Source organism: Felis catus, chromosome C2 (assembly GCF_018350175.1).
Source record: "Felis catus isolate Fca126 chromosome C2, F.catus_Fca126_mat1.0, whole genome shotgun sequence".
NCBI lineage: Eukaryota > Metazoa > Chordata > Mammalia > Carnivora > Felidae > Felis > Felis catus.
Genome location: NC_058376.1, coordinates 93,604,761 through 93,624,328, shown reverse-complemented (window position 1 = coordinate 93,624,328; position 19,568 = coordinate 93,604,761). Strand labels below are relative to the sequence as shown.

The following is a 19,568-nucleotide window of genomic DNA, read 5'->3' as shown; positions in this document are numbered from 1 at the left end:
ACAATGTTGTGTGGTAAGCCTTTGTAACCATATAGCATGCAGATTTTCAAATTTTTGAATTTTCTTTCTTCCTTAAGAAATTAAGTAATCGATACATTTTCAGAATATAAGTAACAATCATAATCAATCAATCAGAGTGTATTGCTGGCTTATTATGCAGGAACTCTTGCTGTGGAAATTGTTCCAAATACAGTAGCAAATAGTGGAAATAATTTTTTTTTCTTTTTAAGAAAAATGGGAGGAAGAAAGCAATACTTTATTCTTTGAAAATGACTTTCCTAACAAAAAAATACATGGCCGAAAACTTCTATTCTTCTCAGAATGACTGCTCACAATGATACTCCCTGTCAGAGTAGAAGCCCCTTTCTCCTGAAAGAGCTCCCCGAGGCGGACACTGTGCTCACCTCTGTTTGGAATGATGTTCCAGAGAGAGAAGCTATTGGAAGGTTGCTTTGCCTCTGGCTTTACCTTTGGTGCTTGGATACAATGGGTCAATTGATGAAGATAGGAACACATGGACAGAGGGGTGGTTTCTGTCATTATGGGGGTGCATGATTCTGTCATGGCCCTTAGTCTCTTACAAGAACTAGGAAACACAAAGACCAAGTCTTTCTTTAGCACAGATGAAAAAGAACCTCACTGAAGTAAGAGTGGCTTTGCTGAGCTCTGTTGGGCACATACTCAATTCCTCTCATGCTACCAAAGTGGCCTTCTAGCACAAAGGATCTTGTGAACATTAGCTGTGGATTCTCACAAAGTATGTTCACAGGCTCCACCCCTTACCAGTTGTTTGATTTGAGGTGAATTATTTAACATCTCTTAGCCCCAGTTTTGTCCTTGTTGCCTTGATTCCACTTCACCCCTAAGACTGATGATGCCAGGGTAGGCAAGAACTCTTATACATCAATGTACCAGAATATAAAATACTGCAACTACTTTAGAAAACAGTTTGATACTTGCTTTAATTTTTTTACATGATTATTCACTTTTGAGAGACAGAAAGAGATGGAGTGTGAGTAAGGAAGGGGTAGAGAGAGAAGGAGACACAGAATCTGAAGCAGGCTCCGAGCTCTGAGCTGTCAGCACAGGGCCTGATGCAGGGCTCAAACACATGAACCATGAAATCAAGACCTGAGCAGAAGTCAAACGCCCAACCAACTGAGTCACCCAGGCACTCCAATAGTTGCTTTAAAATGTAAACATATACCTACCATACAACCCAGACATTCTACTGCTAGATATTACCCATGAGAAATTAAACCACATGTCTGTACATGGACTTGTACATAAAAGCTCAAAATTTACTTAGAATAGCCCCAAACTGGAAACAACCTACATGTCCATACACAGATGAATGGATAAACAGATTGTATTATATCCATGCACTGGAACACTACACAGCTATAAAAAGACATGAACTATTGAAACACACAACAAAAGAGGTGGATCTCAGAATAACTATGCTGATTGAAAGGAGACCGAAAGAAGTAGATATATGACTCCATTTACTGAAAATTTAAACTTCTATAAATTCCATTTACAGACAATTCTGTAAAGTCCAAACAATTCAGTAGTACCAGAGAATAGATCAGTAATCACCTAGGGCCAGGGGGTGGGGGAAAAGGAGGAATGGGATACCAAAAGGCCATGATGAAAAATTTGGGAATGATACCTATGTTCATTATCTTGTAATAAAGCTTTCATGTGTGTATACACGTCAAAACTTATCAAACTTGAAATATGTATAGTTTATTGTGTATTTGTCATTCCTCAATAAAGCTGTTTAAAACAAAGTTCATCTAGGGAGTTTAGGTGAGAGACCCCTACTGATGGTATTTGTAATCCAATTAGAACTTAGTGGCTCATTACTCTGGCTACATATTATAGTAAGTGGGGAATGTTAAAAATTTTTATGTCTGAGCTCTGTAGAAACTTTTATTTACTTGTTTAGTATACGACCCTGGCATCAATATTTTTTACAGCCTCCCCAAGCAATTCTAATGTGAACTGACTGTTGAGACCCATGACTATAGAAAACATATTGTTGTCAATGAGCATATTTAAGGAGGACACATGGAGGCAAAACATTGATCCAGGGATAGAAGCCCAGAGAGTCAAATAGGAAGAAACCAGCCTTGGCAGCAGAACAGGTAAAGCAGTCCAAGAAACAATGGGGAAGATAAAAACAAAGTAGAACTTGGTACCACATGAGTGGAAGGCTGACTTTGGCTTAGCAAATGGGAAAAGTAATCGAAACTGAAAGGAATTTTGTCTCGGTAAAGTTTTTTTTTTTTATGTTTATTCATTTTTTGAGAGACATAGAGAGATAGAGCATGAATGGGGAAAGGGCAGAGAGAGAGAGGGAGACAGAATCTGGAAGCAGGATCCAGGCTCTGAGCTATCAGCACAGAGCCTGATGTGGGGCTCGAACTCACCAACTGTGAGATCAAGACCTGAGCCAAAGTCAGATGCTTAACCAACTGAACCATCTAGGCGCCCCTCTTGGTGAAGTTTTGATAGAACAAACAATTGGTCCAGAGCAGGCAATGCAGATGTTGTTTGGGTATATTTCTAAAAACTCTAACCATCTAGGAACTTCTAGATACTTGCTCCACCAGAAGTGACCCATGGCCTGGCAGCATTGGCAACATCTGGGATCTTGTTAGAAATGTAGAATCTCTGACCTCACCCAAACCTAATGAATGAGATACTGCATTTTAACAAGATCCCCAGGTGATTCATATGCTCAGTAAAGCTTGATAATCACTGTTTAGATCCTAAAAGAAAAACAGCAAAGCATTTTTAAAAACTTATTTACTTTGAGAGAGAGAGACAGAGAGAGGGAGGGAGAATCCCAAGCACCAATGCAGCGCTGAAACTCACAAAACCGTGATATTGTGGCCTAAGCCAAAATCAAGAGTTGGACTCTTAAATCGACTTAGCCACCCAGATGCCCACACAACAAAGTATTAATTGATGAAGATCAATGTCCTCCTTTTACAAAGGAGGGTTTGTTTATGGCAGAAGAAACCTTGGACCAAGAGTCAGGGCTCTGCTGTCTGATCTCCACTCCTCCACAACCAGCTCTGTGGGCTTTCAATTTTTTTTTCCAGTTAGAAATGCCCTTCCATTCAAGTAGGCATGTGGCTTCACCCCTCATTCTTTCAGGTTTCTGCTTTGAAGGAAAATAAAACAGCAAAAGAAGGATAAGTCATATATTACATAGGCTGCTCGGGGAGGCTTTTCTGATATTTGAGCAGATGTCTGAGGCAACTGAGAATTCAAGTCATGTGAATATCTGTTAATGAATGAAAGAGAATTTGAGGCTGGAAAAATAGAGAAGGGAGAAAAATAACATAAGGGCCACTAGAGAGAGTTAAGTAAATTATAATCAATACATTTAATAGAATACTATGCAGACATTTAAAAAGTTGTTCTCTATTAAGTACTTGGTAGCATGGAAAGATTTCCTTAATTTCTTGAGCTGAAAACTAGCAAGCATATAGTTTATCTTATTGATGTAAAAGTGTGTGTGTGTGTGTGTGTGTGTGTGTGTGTGTGTGTAGATTTTCAGGGAAGATGGTGGAGTAGGAGGATCCTAAGGTGACCTCATCTCATGGATATATCTAGATAACACCCACACAGTGTAAATAATTCAGAAAAAGCCTGGAGACTGGCAAAACAGTCTCTCCACAGATAAATGTACAGGAGAGGCCACGTTGAAAAAGGTAGGAAAAGCAAAGATGTGCTCAGGAACCAAACTGGCCTGAGAGACTGTCCTTGGGGAGGGAGGGACCCTGCAGGCATGGAGAAAGGAGAGAATAAAACCCCACACTAGGCATCCCAGGACCAACCCTGGGAAGATGAATCCCCATAATATTTGGCTTTGAAAAGCAGGGGGCTTAACTTTGCAAGTTCTTACAGTCAGTAGGGCTTAACATCTGGAAGTTTAAAAATCAGCGAGCTTGACTCTGGAAGGGCCAGGAGGCTGAGAGAAAATTGAATCCCCACCCTTAAGGAGACAGCACAACAAAAAGGCTGCAGAGAGGTAGCACAGAAGGAGTTTGAAAAATGCCTGGGGTATATGGGAAGATTCAATTACTAATCTCAGAGTATGTGCTAGAAGGGAATGTATCTTTGGGAAACTTCTCCAAGAACAAAAGAGATGGTGGTTGCCCCTTCTTTCCCCTGCCCCCCAGCCTAGATACACTGACATCTGTGGGAAACAGCACAGTGCAAACCATCTCCATCTAACTGGTTAGTGGCCTGCCCCACCACTATGCTCTTCTGTGGACCCACCCCTTCCAACCCACCCTCAGCATGAGTTTTCCAAAGCAGCCATAGGTCCATTCCCACAGCAAAGTGATGCAGATGTTGCTAGCACCACACCCCCGCTAATGCAGCCTTTCCTGGAGTCCATACAAAGCAGCAACACATGCCTGGCAGTGTGCAGGCAGCTCCAACAGAGGCCAACACTATCCAAAGTGACTCTTGCCCCAGGGAAAGGGAAAGATAACCACACCGATCTGACTGTGGCCTCAGTAGTGGGCTGGGGGCAGACACCTGATCAGACTGAAGGCCCTTCCTTCCAACAAAACCTTCTCAGGGGACAATACAGTAAAATCACCCTGTAGTTTGGTGCCACTGCAGGTCTGACAAATTCCTGGTCTAATCTAAGTCAAGCCCAGGGTGGACTTAGACTGGCCCATTAACAACACAGGAACCAAACCCTGCCCACAACAGGTAAAGAGAGCCATTGCAGGTGACTGGACTGAATGCAAAAGCAGCTCAGCCACAACAGTAGGATGCACACAACACACATAGGAGACACCCCTGAAGTGTCAGGTTCTGGTTAACAGCGGACATTGCACTGTAGAACACTATAGGATCTTTCCTTCATGAGGCCACAACTTTCAACAGCAGGAGACAGCTGACTTTCTTAACACATAGAAATAGACACAGAGAGTTACACAAAATGAGGAAACAGAGGAATATGTCCCAAATGAAAGAATAGGACAAAATCACAGCAAGAGAGCTAAACAAAATGAGATAAGTCATATGCCTACTAGAGAACTTAAAGTAATCATAAAGATACTCACTGATTTGAGAAAAGAGTGGAGGATCCCGGTGAGACCCTCAACAGAGTGATAAAAAACATAAAGTACCAAACAGAGATGAAGAACTCAGTAACTGAAATAAAAAAATATACTAACTGGAATAAATAGTAGACTAGAGGAAGCAAAAAAAAAAAAAAAAAAGATCAGTGAATCTGGAGGACAGAGTAATGGAAAGCAATAAAGCTGAACAGGAGAGAGAGAAAAAATAAGAATAATAAAAACAAGAAAATAGACTAAGAGAACCCAATACCACCATCAAGCCTAATAACATGTGCATTATAGGGATCCCAGAAGAGAGAAAAGCAAGAGAAGATTTGAAGAAATAGTAACTAAAAACTTCCTCGCTTTGAGGAAGGAAACAGAAATCCATATCCAGGAATCACATAGAGCTCCCAACAAAATTAACCCAAGGAGGTTCCCACCAAGACACATAGTAATTAAAATACAAAAAGTGGTAATAAAGAAAGATTTATAGGGGAGGGACCAGGATGTCAGAACAGCATGGAAGGTTTTTTTTTTGTGTCTCTTATCCCTGAAATGCAGCCAGATCAACACCAAATCATCTTGCACACCTAGAAAACTGATCTGAGGATTAACACAACAATCTGAACAACCTGAACCACAGAACTCAGCAGATACACAGCATGGAGAGGTGAACTGGGATAGAGAGAAGCCACGAAGAGCAGGGAGCTGTTTTTGCTTGTGGAGAGAGGACAGAGATGGGGGGAAAGTACAGGAAAATCACCCCCCCCCCCATCAAAAGCAGCTGGAGAGAAAGAGGAAGAGTGGAAACAGCCGCAAGGACTGAACGAAAAAGGGAGAAAAGAGAAAAGAGATGGTTTAAATTCCATTAAGACTCCTTAAACAAGGGGAGTGGAGAGTCTGAAACTCCATAGCCTAATACCTGGCAGTGCCCTGGTGGGAAGGGCAAATCCCCAGAAGCAGACCGAGATCTAAGGGGCCCTCAGGCAACACAGGGAGAGGCAGTTCCCCTCCTGGGAGGACATTTGGTAGAGGCTGTGTGGCTTCCCCACAGGCAAAGGTCCCAGAGGACCCTGGAGAACAGCCACATTCACTGGTGTTGGAACAAGAACATTAAGGGGAAAGCTTGGCACCAGATATGTGTTGTAATTTACCATAATTCCTGAAATGCTGCCACTACATGATTGTGTGAACATTTTCTGGGGTGGGCTGGTACCCAGTTTCAGTCTCTGGACATCTGCAGCAGCATGGTCCTGCAAACGTTCCTGGGGGTAGGTGGGCACCCGGCCATTTCTTGGCAAAACCCTCCCCCAGAGGGTCTGAGCAGGTCAAAACCCCAGTCCCTCAGAGGTGAGGGGTTGCAAAACACAGCCCCATGTAAGATAGGACTCAAGAGGAATATGTTGCCTGGCAGCCTGATGCTTGGTCATGGAGAGTGTAGAGGTGGGGAGTGGATGGAAACTGGAGACAGAGGGGTGCTTGATCGCTGGTCAGGAAAAGCACAGAGCTCTGACACTAGAGACTGGGTAGCTGGGCGATGCCATTTTCACCCCTCCTGCACATGTGCATGTGCATACTGGCCTACATGTGCCACAACAATCCACCCCAGTGAACTAAGCAGCACTACCTATTGGAAAATGGAACTGTTACACTAAGCCTCACCCAACTGGGACAACTGTGCTTTCAAGGAACACCACAAGTCTCTCTGCCTGCTTAGTTTATGGACTATAAAGTGCTTCTAGTTTGAGTTCTCAGGGAAACTAGATGTAATATCAATCGCATTTCTTTCTGTTTGCTGGTCCATATAGTCAATGGTTTTTCTTTTTCTTTTCTTATTCTTGAATACAGAAAGTGAAAAAATTTATTTTTACTTTCTGTTTTTATAAAAAATATTTTTCTGCTCTTTTAGAATGTAGAGGGAACAGGAAGGTGGCAGCATAGGAGGATGCTGGGCTCACCTCATCCTGATGATCACTTAGATTCCACCCACATCTGACTAAATAACCCAGAAAACCACCTGAAGACTAACAGAAAGGACTCTCCGGAGCCAAGTGTAGACAAAGGCCCATGGAAGAGGGTAGGAAGGGTGGAGAGGCTGTTTGTGCTACACAGACTGGCGGGAGGGAGCTGGGGCAGTGGAAGGGCAGCCCCCCGGGCAAGGCAGAGCCCCAGAAGTCTGGCTTGCAAAAGCGGAGGGGCCAGACTCCGTGTGTTCTGACAGCCAGCAGGACTTAACATCTGGAATGTTAAAAGTCAACAGCTCTGCTCTGGGAGAAGGGGAGGGTGAGAGGACTCTGGGAGGGAGAGTTGTTGAGCCCCGGAAGACAGAGCTCCGCTCCGCAGGGGAACAAAGGCACTGGCAAGCACCATCTCCCTCTCCCATCCCCCAGCTGGAATTCCAAAGGGAACCAGTTCTCATCACCAAACTTGCTTGCACTACGAAAACACCCAACACTGTGCTTCTGTGGATCCATCCCTCTGATGGGTCTGCCTCCCTCCCGGTGCTGCAGGGCCCCTCCCATAGGAGACCACCACCGGCAAAGTGAGCTAAGCCTGCCCTTCCCGCCCCTGTGTACCTTGCGGATCCACCCCATCTAATACACCCTTGGCCAGATCCCATCAAAGCAGCACCACAAGCCTGGCAATGTGTGAGCAGCCCAGACAGGGGCCATACCACTCCACAGTGAGTCCTGCCCCTGGGAGAGGGGAAGATAAGGTACACACCAGTCTGACTGTGGCCCCAGCAGTGGGCTGGGACAGACATTGGGTCTGACTGTGGCCCTGACCACCAACACAAGTTATTCCCAACAGCACAGGGGATGTGCCCTGCAGTTTGAAGCCACTGCAGGGACTACCCAAAATGATGAATCAGAAGAATTCTTCTCAAAATAAACTCCAGGAAGTAGCAACAGCTAACAAATTGATCAAAAATGATATAAGCAATATAACAGAACAAGAATTTAGAATAATAGTCATAAAATTAATCGCTGGGCTTGAAGAAAGCATAGAGGACAGCAGAGAATCTATTGCTACAGAGATCAAGGGACTAAAAAATAGTCGTGAGGAATTAAAAAATGCTATAAATGAGGTGCAAAATAAAATGGAGGTGGCTCCATTTTAATAATATATAATAATAATATAACAATAATAATAATATAATAATAAATAATAAATAATAAATAATAAATAAAATGGAGGTGGCCATAGCACGGATCGAAGAGGAAGAGGAGAGAATAGGTGAATTAGAAGATAAAATCATGGAAAAAGGGGAAGCTGAGAAAAAGAAAAAATCCAGAAGTATGAGGGGAGAAATAGAGAACTAAGTGATGCAATAAAATGGAACAATATCTGTATCATAGGAATTCCAGAAGAAGAGAGAGAGAAAGGGGATGAAGGTGTACTTGAACAAATCATAGCTGAGAACTTCCCTGATCTGGGGAAGGAAAAAGGCATTGAAATCCAAGAAGCACAGAGAATTCCCTTCAGACATAACTTGAATCGATCTTCTGCATGGCATATCATAGTGAAACTGGCAAAATACAAGGATAAAGAGAGAATTCTGAAAGCAGCTAGGGATAAACAGGCCATAACTTACAAAGGTAAGCACATAACGGCAGTAGCAGACCTATCTACTGAAACTTTGTAGGCCAGAAAGGAATGGCAGGAAATCTTCAATGTGATGAACAGAAAAAATATGCAGCCAAGAATCCTTTATCCAGCAAGCCTGTCACTCAGAACAGAAGGAGAGATAAAGGTTTTCCCAAACAAACAAACAAAAAAAAAACTGAAGGAATTCATCACCACTAAACCAGCCCTACAAGAGTTCCTAAGGGGGACTCTGTGAGTGAAATGTTTCAAGGACAACAAAGTACCAGAGACAGCACTACAAGCATCAAACCTACAGACATCACAATGACTCTAAAAACACAACTTTCAATATTAACACTGAATGTAAATGGACTAAATGCTCCAATCAAAAGATATAGGATATCAGAATGGATAAAAAAAAAAAAAAAAACAAGACCCATCTATTTGCTGTCTACAACAGACTCATTTTACACCTCAGAACACCTTCAGATTGAAAGTGAGGGGATGGAGAACTATCTATCATGCTACTGGAAGTCAAAAGAAAGCTGGAATAGCCATACTTTTATCAGACAAACTAGGTTTTAAATTAAAGGCTGTAACAAGAGATGAAGAAGGGCATTATATAATAATTCCAGGGTCTATCCATCAGGAAGAGCTAACAATTATAAATGTCTGTGCACTGAATATGGGAGCCCCTAAATATATAAAACAATTAATCACAGACATAAGCAACCTTATTGATAAGAATGTGGTCATTGCAAGGGACTTTAATACCCCACTTACAGCAATGGATAGATCATGTAGACACAGAATCAATAAAGAAACAAGGGCCCTGAATGATACATTGGATCAGATGGACTTGACAGATATATTGAGAACTCTGCATCCCAAAGCAACAGAATATACTTTCTTCTCGAGTGCACATGGAACATTCTCCAAGATAGATCACATACTGGGTCACAAAACAGCCTCTAATAAGTATAAAAGAATTGAGATCATACCATGCACACTTTCAGACCACAATACTATGAAACTTGAAACCAACCACAGGAAAAAGTCTGGAAAACCTCCAAAAGCATGGAGGTTAAAGAACACCCTAGTAAAGAATGAATGGGTCAACCAGGCAATTAGAGAAGAAATTAAAAAGTACATGGAAACAAATGAAAATGAAAATACAACAATCCAAATGCTTTGGGATGCAGAGAAGGCAGTCCTAAGAGGAAAATACATTGCAATCCAGGCCTATCTTAAGAAACAAGAAAAATCCCAGATACAAAATCTAACAGCACACCTAAAGAAAATAGAAGCACAACAGCAAAGACACCCCAAACCCAGCAGAAGAAGAGAAATAATAAAGACCAGAGTAGAAATAAGCAATATAGAATCTAAAAAACTGTAGAGCAGATCAATGAAACCAAGAGTTGGTTTTTTTGAAAAAATAAACAAAATTGATAAACCTCTAACCAGGCTTCTCAAAAAGAAAAGAGAAATGACCCAAATAGATAAAATCATGAATGAAAATGGAATTATTACAACCAATCCCTCAGAAATAAAAACAATTATCATAGAATATTGTGAAAAATTATATGCCAACAAACTGAACAACCTGGAAGAAATGGACAAATTCCTAAGCACCCACACACTTCCAAAACTCAAACAAGAAATAGAAAACTTGAACAGACCCATAACCAGCAAAGAAATTGAATCAGTTATCAAAAATCTCCCAACAAATAAGAGTCCAGGACCAGATGGCTTCCCAGGGGAATTCTACCAGACATTTAAAGCAGAGATAATACCTATCCTTCTCAAGCTGTTCCAAAAAATAGAAAGGGAAGGACAACTTCCAGACTCATTCTATGAAGCCAGCATTACTTTGATTCCCAAACCAGACAGACCCAGAAAAAGAAGAGAACTACATGCCAATATCCCTGATAAATATGGATGCAAAAATTCTCAACAAGATACTAGCAAATCAAATTCAACAGCATATAAAAAGAATTATTCACCATGATCAAGTGGGATTCATTCCCGGGATGCAGGGCTGGTTCAACATTTGCAAATCAATCCATGTGATACATCACATTAATAAAAGAAAAGATAAGAACCATATGATCCTGTCAATCAATGCAGAAAAAGCATTTGACAAAATTCAGCATCCTTTCTTAAAACCCTCGAGAAAGTCGGGATAGAAGGAACATACTTAAACATCGTAAAAGCCATTTATGAAAAGCCCACAGCTAATATCATCCTCAATGGGGAAAAACTGAGAGCTTTCCCCCTGAGATCAGGAACACGACAGGGATGTCCACTCTCACTGCTGTTGTTTAACATAGTATTGGAAGTCCTACCATCAGCAATCAGACACCAAAATGAAATAAAGGGCATAAAAATTGGCAAAGAAGAAGTCAAACTTTCACTTTTTGCAGACGATATGATACTCTACATGGAAAACCCAAAAGACTCCACCAAAAGACTCCTAGAGCTGACACATGAATTCAGTAAAGTCACAGGATACAAAATGAATGTGCAGAAATCAGTTGCATTTTTATACACCAATAATGAAGCAACAGAAAGAAATAAAGAAACTGATCCCACTCACAATTGCACCAAGAATCATAAAATACCTAGGAATAAACCTAACCAAAGATGTAAAAGATCTGTATGCTGAAAACTACAGAAAGCTTATGAAGGAAATTGAAGAAGACACAAAGAAATGGAAAAAACATTCCATGCTCATGGAATGGAAGAACAAATGCTGTTAAAATGTCAATACTACCCAAAGCAATCTACACATTCAATGCAATCCCAATCCAAATTGCACCAGCATTCTTCTCAAAGCTAGAACAATCCTAAAATTTGTTGGAAAATTTGTAGGGAATAGCCAAAGTAATATTGAAGAAGAAAACCAAAGCGGGAGGCATCACAATCCCAGACTTTAGCCTCTACTACAAAGCTGTAATTATCAAGACAACATGCTATTGGTACAAAAACAGACACATAGACCAATGGAATAGAATAGAGACTCCAGAATTGGACCCACAAATGTATGGCCAACTAATCTTTGACAAAGCAGGAAAGAGTATCCAATGGAAAAAACACAGTTTCTTTAACAAATGGTGCTGGGAGAACTGGACAGCAACATGCAGAAGAATGAAACTAGAACACTTTCTTATGCCATTTATTAAAAAAAAAAACCTCAAATGGATGAAGAGCCTGAATGTGAGACAGGAAACCATCAAAACCCTAAAGGAGAAAGCAGGCAACAACCTCTTTGACCTCAGCCGCAGCAATTTCTTACTTGACACATCTCCAAAGGCAAGAGAATTAAAAGCAAAAATAAACTATTGGGACCTCATCAAGATAAAAAGCTTCTCCACTGCAAAGGAAACAATCACAAAACTAAAAGGCAACCGACAGAATGGGAAAAGATATTTGCAAATGACATTTTGGATAAAGGGCTAGTATCCAAAATCTATAAAGAACTCACCAAACTCCATACCCAAAAAAACAAATAACCCATTGATGAAATGGGCAGAAGACATGAGTAGACACTTTTCTAAGGACAACATCCAGATGGCCAACAGACACTTGAAGAGATGCTCAACGTCACTCCTCATCAGGGAAATACAAATCAAAACCACACTGACATATCACCTCACACCAGTCAGAGTGGCTAAAATGAACAAATCAGGAGACTATAGATGCTGGCAACGATATGGAGAAATGGGAACCCCCTTGAACTGTTGGTGGGAATGCAAACTGGTGCAGCCACTCTGGAAAACAGTGTAGAGGTTCCTCAAAAAATTAAAAATAGAACTACCCTATGACCCAGCAATAACAGTGCTAGGAATTTACCCAAGGGATACAGGAGTGCTGATGCATAGGGGCACTTGTTTTAAAAAATAAATTTTTTTAGTGTTTATTTATTTTCAAGACAGAGATTGACAGAGCATAAATGGGGGAGGGTCAGAGAGAGGGAGACACAGAATCTGAAGCAGGCTCCAGGCTCCGAGCTGGCAGCACAAAGCCCAACATGGGGCCCGAACTCACAGACCATGAGATCATGACCTGAGCTGAAGTCGGACACTCAACCAACTGAACCACCCAGGCGCCCCTGCATAGGGGCACTTGTACCCCAGTGTTTACAGAAGCACTTTCAACAATAGCCATTATAGAAAGAGCCCAAATGTCCATCAATTGATGAATGGATAAAGAAGATGTGGTTTATAAATACAATGGAATACTACTTGGCAATGAGAAAGAATGAAATCTGGCCATTTGTAGCAACGTGAATGGAACTGGAGGGTATTATGCTAAGTGAAGTAAATCAGGCATAGAAAGACAGATACCATATGTTTTCACTCATATGTGGATCCTGAGAAACTTAGAAGACCAGGGGGGAGGGGAAGGGGAAAAAATAGCTACATAGAGGGAGGGAGGCAAACCATAGGAGATTCTTAAATACTGAGAACTGAGGGCTGATGGGGTGTGGGAGAGGGCAAAGTGGGTGATGGGCATTGAGGAGGGCACCTGTTGGGATGAGCAGTGGGTGTTGTATGGAAACCAATTTGACAATAAATTATATTTAATATTTTAAAAATAAAAGATATAAATAAACAAACAAACTTTAAAAAATGTAGGAATGGAAAAGAATTTGTCATGCAAATGGAAGTGAGAAGAAAGCCAAGGTAGTAATACCTACACAGAACAAAGTGGACTTCAAAACAAAGACTGTAAGAAGGGACAAAGAAGAGCATTACATAATCATAAAGGGAACAATCCAACAAAAAAGATAAAACAATTATAAATATTTATGCAGCCAACATGGGAACAACCAAATACCTAAAGCAGCTAATAACAAACATAAAGAAAGTCATCAATAGTATTAATATAATAATAGTGGGGACTTTAACACCTCATTTACATCAAGGGATAGATCACCCATACAGAAAATCAACAAACAGCAGCTTTGAATGAAATATTGCACCAGATGGGTCTAATAGACATATTCAAAACATTCCATCCTAAAAGAACAGAATGCACATTCTTTTCAAGGGCACATGGAACATTCTCCAGAATAGATCACATATTAGATCACAAAACAATTCTCAAAAAATTCAAAAAGCTCAAAGTCATACCATGCATCTTTTCTGACAACACTATAAAATTAGAAATCAACCACATGAGGGGCACCTGAGTTGTTCAGTTGGTTAAGCACCCAACTCTTGGTCTCGGCTTGGGTCATAATCTCACAGTTTGTGAGTTTGATCCCTGCATTGGGTTCTGTGCTGACAGTGCAGAGCCTGCTTGAGATTCTCTCTCTCCCTCTCCCTGCCCCTTCCCCACTCACACTGTCTATGTCTCTCTCAAAATAAATAAATAAAAACTTAAAAATAAAATAAATCAACCACATGAAGAGATCTGAAAAGAACACAAAAACATGGAGGTTACATCACATGCTACTAAACTATTAATGGTTCAACCAAGAAATCAAAGAGGGAACCAAAAAATACATGGAGACAAATGAACATGAAAATACAATGGTATACTCTTTGGGGTATAGCAAAAGCTGTTCTAAGAGGGAAGTTTATAGCAATAAAGGTCTACCTCAAGAAGGAAGAAATATCTCAAATAAACAACTAATCTTATGTCTAAAGGAGCTAGAAAAAGTAGAAAAATTAAAAACCCAAAACCAGTAGAAGGAAGGAAATAATAAAATTTAGAGCAGAAACAAAATAGAAACTAAAAAAAAAAAAAATCAGTGAATCCAGGAGATGGTTCTTTGAAAGCATCAACAAAATTGATAACCCCCTAGTCAGACCGATCAAGAGACACTCCAACGCCATCACTGCATCACTGGCTCCACATCACTCTCAGAAAATTGATCAAAATCCCTGGTGTCACCTTTAAGATTGCCTATCTCTCAGGCAGTGTCCACCTTTGGTCACTTTTTCTCTTACCCCGTTATGCTCCAGCCCTGTGACCTTTCATAGTTCCTCAAAAACGTCATATTCTTCATAACTCAGACGTTTTCCATTATTCTGTTTGGAATTGTCCACTCCTCTTCAACAATCTGATCAGCTCCCACTCATCCTTGTGCTATGGCATAAATGTCATTACCCCAGGGATGCCCTCATCAGTCTTAGACCCCAGGCCCAGCTAGGTAAAGGAAAGAGCTCTCACAGCATCCACCTGACACTTCTTCACCATAGCACACAACTCAATTATAGTGAAATAATTATTGGCAGTTATTTGTTTAACACATGTTTTCTCCATGGAGCAGACTAAGTGGTCCTAGCACAGTACTGGTTTGTGTGGCCTTGCTTAAACTTTCTTTTTTAGTACTATTAGCATTCTATGATGTCAGTGGGTTAATAAATGAGTGAAGGAGAGAAAGGGGATACTGAATATTTCAGCAGGTTTGGCTGTGAAGGGGAGGAGAGAACTAGGGTGACAGCTGGAAGTCACCGTAGGATTGACTTACTCTGCTCATCCTGTCTTAACAAAATAGCATAGACCAGGCAGCTTAAACCACAGAAATTTATTTCTCACAGTTCTGGAAGCTGTAAGTCTAAGATTAAAGTGCTAGCATGGTTAGCTTCTGGTGAGACCTCTCTTCCTGGTTTGTAAGTGGTCATCTCCTTCCTGTGTCCTCATGGTGGGGAGGAGGGGGAAAGGGGGGAGGGAAGGGGGGTGGTGGAGAGAGGGGTGGTGGTGGAAAGAGTTGGGGGTGGAGGTGGAGAGCGGGGAGGGGTGGAGGTGGAGAGCGGGGAGGGGTGGAGGTGGAGAGCGGGGAGGGGTGGAGGTGGAGAGCGGGGAGGGGTGGAGGTGGAGAGCGGGGAGGGGTGGAGGTGGAGAGCGGGGGTGTGTGTGGAGGGGGAGAGCAGGGGGGTGTGTGGAGGTGGAGGGGGGGATGGAGGTGGGGGGGTGGAGATGGGGGGAGAGCAAAAGCAAGCTCTCTGGTGTCTCTCTCTTTTTTTTTTTAATATGAAATTTATTGTCAGATTGGTTTCCATACAACACCCAGTGCTCATCCCAAAAGGTGCCCTCCTTAATACCCATCACCCACCCTCCCCTCCCTCCCACCCCCCATCAACCCTCAGTTTGTTCTCAGTTTTTAAGAGTCTCTTATGCTTTGGCTCTCTCCCTCTCTAACCTCTTTTTTTTTTCTTCCCCTCCCCCATAGACTTCTGTTAAGTTTCTCAGAATCCACGTGAGAGTGAAAACATATGGTACTTGTCTTTCTCTGTATGACTTATTTCACTTAACATAACACTCTCCATTTCCATCCACGTTGCTACAAAGGGCCATATTTCATTCTTTCTCATTGCCACATAGTATTCCATTGTGTGTATAAACCACAATTTCTTTATCCATTCGTCAGGAGGAGCTAAAAAATGGTGTCTCTTCTTATAAGAGCATTAATGTCATCATAAGGGTATCATCTCGATACTGTCACATGGGGAGTTAGAAATTCAAGATACGAATGAGGGGCACACAATTCAGTACATAGCAGGAGTTAAGTGAAGATTTTTTTTATGGTTAAAAAGTCTTGAGCAGACTTAAATTCTGATGGCAGATGCGAGCAGAGAGGGGAAAGTCATTGGAGATGAGAGGAGAAAGCAAGTAGAGCACTGCTGGAGACAAGGGCAGACATGGCTCCCACTGTGACATGATAGGAGGGGCAAAGGGCAAGTGCAGTTCCATGTGACCTTTTCCATATGGTGTCAACCAGCTAAGAGAGCTCTGAACTCATGACTTGTTTCCTTTTAAAGTAACATACAAGGGTATCTGCTGAGGGTCTGGCATGGTTTGAGGAGAAGGTCCTAAGTAGATTATGTGAAGAATGAGAGCGGAGTAAGGACACACGAGCACAGAGTGCTGATTATCAGGAGAGTTTGTTCCACCAAGTACTTAGTGCTATGAGATGTTTCTCTGGCACCATTCAGCATGTGGAGCATGAAACCAGGAAGGAGGATAGCTGCCTTGATCTAGAAACAGTGACATGGTAGAAAGCAGGCATGTGAACTGAGAACACTCACTGGAAAGTGGTTGCTGTGAGGGTCATGGATTGAATTGGGATCATGGAGATGGGAGGGGACTAATAGGAAAAAAGTAAAGAGACTGAAGACTTTCTGTGTGAAAGGGGTAATGGCTGAGAGCCCTGGAACGGGAGAAGATTGTGGTCGCCAAATGGGATGTTTCAATGCAAGGTTTCAACACTGTCCAACATGTCAGCTTAGGAGTGAGTGGCTGAAGCGGATTCATGGTAAAGGTCCCCGCAATGGAGAAGACCAAGACTGGAGACCAGTCTAAAAGAGATGAGTCTAGTGCTTAGTGCAATGAATGATGTCCAGTAAGCTGCCTCCTTACAAAATTCCATTTTCACAAGGCTTCTTCCCCTGTGGGAGGGCTGCATGAGCCACAGCACTGCTTCCCCAGGTAGTTATCATAGCCACCAGTCTCTCCCTCTTTTTTCTTATTAGTGCTTCACGTCTTGAAGCTCTTGAGATAAAGAGAGAAAAAAAGGAAGCAAGAAACTGATGCAGAGGGTCACACAAACCATTGAAATCACAGAATTCAGATGATGTTGTTATTTATCTGATAGGTTACCCTTGTTCCTGGCTCTGAAGACTAAATGGGAATCTCTGCCCTGTAACAACTGTGTTACCAGAGACCTTTGGGGAAATCCTCCTTTGGGGCTTCCTTTAGGGCCAGCAGTGCCATATAAACATTTTTTTTCCTTCATACAGGACAAGTAGAGATTAATAGTTACTATAAGTATTGTTTTCCAGCAAGAATTGCCAAAATTAGAAAATTCCCCAAGACTATCTCACTCACAGCAGATATCACCAACAGATCATGACAGTTTTTACTGCAGACATAAGATGTGGCTTTAGAATTGATAATACAAATCATGGGCCATTCTAGAACACTTTGAAGACTGAAAGAGAATGTAACTGTGTTCCAAGCAGCCTAAAGGTTACCTATCTCTAACCCTTTACCTTTGCCTAGCTTTAGTAACTATAGTTTTGTGATTTCAGCAGAACACTGGCCCAGGGGAAACAAGGAACCAGGTGTTCCCAGAAGACCAAACTTGGCCATACTAGAAAATAGACTTCCATGATGCCAGCAAATCTGTTTGAGATTATACTGAGAATGCTTCCCCTGCACAGCGACCCTCATCACCTCCCTGTCCTTCCCTTTTTAAAATCCCCTGCTTGTTCCAAGACTTTGGAGATGGTCTTTGGGCATCAGTCCACCATTTTCCCAGGTTGCCAGCCTCCTGAATAAGCAACTTTTTCTTTCCAACCAACACTTGTCTCTTGAGTCTTGGCTTTAAAGAGATGAGCAGCTAAACTCGGGCTTTGGTAACAGATTTTGGCGAGCCAGCCAGGAGTCTATGCCCCCCCCCCCCGAACATCTATCCTCCTCAGGTCTCCCCAGGACAGAGTGATTGGCTGTGACAGCAATGCCAGGGCTTACCTGTTCCCAGGTTACAGAGAGCAGATATTCGCAGCAGCACCCCTGAGCCCACCATTGGTTTCCTGAGTTAGTGATGTTGATGTCAGGGAGACAGCTGCTCATGGTTATTGATTTTAAGGATGGTCCCAAACAGCTGCAGATACTTTTGTTTGGGGGAATCTCCTTTCTTGCCGCTGCTCAGCCTCAGCTGCCTCCCGTCACTTCCTGTTGGTGGAAAGGAAACGTGAACTGGGATGAGCTAATAGGCTCCACGGCAGGGTAATTCCACCAGAATGCATGCTGGGAGTCATCTTTTATTGCAGTTTGGCCAATTAAGCTGTTTGGACCCTTCTGGGCCAATTTGTGGTACCCCTGGTAAGGGACAAGACTCTAAAGTGACTTTGTGCCAGTCTCTCTTCTTAGTTTTTTTTTTCTTCATTATTTTTTTTAATGTGTATTTATTTTTGAGAGAGCGCACATGAGCAGGGGAGGGCTAGAGAGAGAGGGGGCAGAGGATCCGAAGCAGGCTTTGCACTGACAGCAGAGAGCCCGGTGTGGGTTGGAACTCACAAACCATGAGATCACAACCTGAGCCAAAGTCAGATGCTTAACCAACTGAGCTCCCCAGGTGCCCCCCCATTCTCTCCTCTTAGAAGGGGAGTTGGCTTGTTTGACAAGTACCTGATTTGTTTTAGTATTTGTGTAAAAATGGGGGGATCTAGATCAATCCCCTCTCAGAGTCCGTTGGGACTGGTATTTTCTGATTGGCACACCTACAGCTATAATCCCATGACTCAAAAGAAAATGGTATTTTATTGTAGCACTAGCTAGGCTTCATTTAGTCATAGTTCTGTTTCTTTGGTGTTCTTTCTGAACTTCTGCCTTGGGGTCTACTCCTTCTGTTCCCAAAGAAAGTCCATTAGGACATATTTTGAATAAATGATGCAGAGGGCTGAAAAGCAACCAGAGACAAAGCCTGTTTTGCAAGGAGAGACAGGAGACAGAGATAAAAGAATGTTAGTCCAAAGTTTGAGTCCACCTGTGGCCTTGCCCGTGCCACCCCTGCCACCTCTACCTCCGCCTCTGCCTTCTCTTCCTGTTCTGCACCACCACCTGGGCCGCTTGCACAGCCGGCTCCTATACCATCCTCAGTGCCTTGGGTGCCATTGGCTCCTGCTCCTCCTACCCTCACAATGGAGGAGAAAAAAGTCTAAGCCGTCAGGCTACCTCCTTATGACGTTCAAACTGGAGCACCTCCCAAATCAACATGAAGGGGCCCAGAATCCCCCCTAGACTTAAACTGCCCACTTCAGATTTTCCCATAGGAGCCCACATGAAATTGACAGTGGGGAACAAATTGAATGGCTTTTTAGTGGACACAGGTGCAACATATTCGGTATTAAAGCTAATTCAAGG

At 42.3% G+C, this 19,568-nt stretch overlaps 1 long non-coding RNA gene across 1 annotated transcript in view; it reads right to left on the bottom strand.

Annotated features, from left to right (window-relative positions):
• LOC123380027 overlaps positions 1–19,344 on the bottom strand; it is a 49,964-nt gene extending 30,620 nt beyond the window's left edge. The window contains exons 1-2 of the long non-coding RNA XR_006585250.1: positions 19,228–19,344; positions 18,174–18,377 (exon numbers count right to left, since the gene is read on the bottom strand). This is a non-coding gene — a long non-coding RNA (uncharacterized LOC123380027). The remainder of the gene's footprint in view (positions 1–18,173; positions 18,378–19,227) is intronic.
• Between the last annotated feature and the right edge of the window lie 224 nt (positions 19,345–19,568).